At 39.0% G+C, this 2,721-nt stretch overlaps 1 non-coding gene across 1 annotated transcript; it reads right to left on the bottom strand.

Moving 5' to 3' along the window:
• Nucleotides 1–2,034: 2,034 nt before the first annotated feature.
• TRNAY-AUA (transfer RNA tyrosine (anticodon AUA)) lies at nt 2,035–2,106 on the bottom strand. The gene has a single exon. It is a non-coding gene; the product is annotated as a tRNA-Tyr (tRNA).
• Nucleotides 2,107–2,721: the final 615 nt, after the last annotated feature.

Below are 2,721 nucleotides of genomic sequence, written 5' to 3'. Positions count from 1 at the left end.
CCTGCATTGAGTGCTGTGTAGCCACATACGTGATTCCAAGTCATTAGGTTGCAGTAGTACTTTCCCAGTTGTGACAGCTAAATATTTCTCCAGACAAAATTAAGTGCCCTTGTAGGCAATATCACCCCTGATTTAGAACCACTGACCTAGAGCATAAGAGCTAAACATAACTTGGAATTTCAATAAGCAGTCATTCCCTAGTCATAACTTTAAGAAAATCACATTACCCATTTCTGAAAATATAGAATGAAGTTCACAGTACTGACTACATAGAATGGACCTACATTGAAACTGAATGAGACAATCCATATAAGAATTCATCCATGGTGCACAAAAATATTTAGATATATCTAATAACTAAGATTTTCTCCCTTTTTTTTTTTCAGTTCAGTTCAGGTCAGTCACTCAGTCGTGTCTGACTCTGTGACTCCGTGGACTGCAGCACATGAGGCTTCCCCGTCCATCATCAGCTCCCAGAGCTTTGTCAAACTCATGTTCACTGATTTGGCAATGACATCTAACCATCTCATCCTCTGTCGTCCCCTTCTCCTCCCGCCTTCAATCTTTCCCAGAATCAGCATCTTTTCTAAGGAGTCAGTTCTTCGAATCAGGTGGCAAAGTATTGGAGCTTCAGCGTCAGTTCTTCCAATGAATATTCAGGACTGATTTCTTTCAGGATTGGCTGGTTCGAGCTCCTTGCAGTTCATGGGACTCTCAAGAATCTTCTCCAACACCACAGTTCAAAAGCATCAATTCTTCAGTGTTCACCCTCCTTCATGGTCCAATTCTCACATCTATACATGACTACTGGGAAAAAACCACAGCTTTGACTAGATGGACCTTTATTGGCAAGGTGATATCGCTGTCTAGGTTGATCCTAATATTTCTTCCAAGGGGTAAGCATCTTGGATTATCATGGCTGCAGTCACCATCTTCAGTGATTTTGGAGCCCAAGGAAATAAAGTCTGTTACGGTTTCCATTGTTTCCCCATCTATTTGCCATGAAGTGATGGGAGTGGATGCCATGATCTTCATTTTTTTAAATGCTGAGTTTTAAGCCAGCTTTTTCACTCACCTCTTTCACTTTCATCAAGAGGCTCTTTAGTTCCTCTTTGCTTTCTGCCATAAGGATGATGTCACCCTGCATTTTATTTTTTTGACATGAAATCTATATAACTAACATTTCTTAAATGAATGAATGAAAACTCATAAGTTCTGTTCAAAGTACAAAATTTCATATGATTTGTCAAAAAGATGATAAAGTCAAAGTTGTAGTATACATGATTTTATAAGAAGGAAACATACTTCCCTCTTTTGTTGACAAAGTTAATATTAATTTTCTAGATTGGAAGGTATTTCATACCACAAGAAGATACTTTGGAATTCCATGGAACTTGGCCAACATGGGTTATCAGTATGGTTTGGAGAACATATTAACTTAGATTGGAATTAGCTATAAATGTATGAGAACTCTGGAAGGCCAGAGAGTTCCTGGAGAAGGAGGAGTAAAAACTGGATTCACACGACTGGATTTAATCTGATGTCTTGGAAACAGAAATTCAACAGAATCATTTCCTTCATTTTCATTCCAGTGTTGCATAGGGAAAGCATGTGCTCAGAGGTGTGGGGCCAGTACCTAATGAACAGCCTAGGGAGCTATAACTGTCTCCTCTGCTACATCTTACAATGTGTTCATCCCTGGTGCTGAACAGGGCTTTGTTGCTGAATTTGGATTCTTTATCATAACTCAGGAACCAAAGTTTTATTCCTGTTGTTGGTCCGTCTGGGAGCAGAGATTCAGTCTCCATCACCAACGTTCCAGGCAAGAATTCAGACACCCACACTGAGAATTTCTTCTGATATCCCATTCAGGTAAGTCTGAAAATTCAGTGAAAGAAAGTGAAACTTTAGTTGCTCAGTCGTGTATGACTCTTTGCGACACCATGGACTGTATAGCCTACCAGGCTCCTCCGTCCATGGGATTTTCCAGACAAGAGTACTTGAGTGGGTTGCCATTTCCTTCTCCAGAGAATCTTCCCAGCCCAGGGCTCGAACCTGGGTCTTCCACATTATAAGCAGATGCTTTACCATCTGAGCCACCAGGGAAGTCTACTCAGGTAAGATCCCAGAGATCCCATTCAGGTAAGTCTGAGAGCTCAGTAGATACTCCAGAAAAGGTTCAAAGAGAAACAAACCTGAGAATTTTTACCTAAGGGCACCCAAGAACCAAACCATCACAGCCCCAAGCCAAGAAATTGTCATGTCTGTTTGCTAGTTAGATTAATTAATCTTGAATTAATTTGTATGGTATGTGTTTTAAAGTGTCTTTTCTACTCAGAAACACAAGGATCATTGTTACAACTAACTTATGGTAAAGTCAGTCCAGTGCAATGAAAATGAAGAACAACTTTGGTCCAATAAAATTAAAACATATCTGAGGACTTTTATGGCAACAGGAGTTGTAAACTAGAGTATTAGATTTGGAAGCATGAGCAATACAGTAAATGCATTTTTTAAATGTTTAAGATGGAGTGTATTTTTTCAATGTTAAAGAGTATGATTTGTATTTATTGGAAAGATCCAGATCAATGTAAGTAGATATTATTTTGCAACAGCAATTGCTGAGAATATATTTTACAGTTGTCTCACATGTTGGATATTCACATGGGGAAAAAAATGTACTTAATATTGCAAAAATTGGAGAAGCAAATGGCAACCCAC

This window comes from Muntiacus reevesi, chromosome 15, assembly GCF_963930625.1.
Source record: "Muntiacus reevesi chromosome 15, mMunRee1.1, whole genome shotgun sequence".
NCBI lineage: Eukaryota > Metazoa > Chordata > Mammalia > Artiodactyla > Cervidae > Muntiacus > Muntiacus reevesi.
Note: the sequence above shows the minus strand (reverse complement) of the source record. Positions and strands in the feature narration are given on the sequence as shown.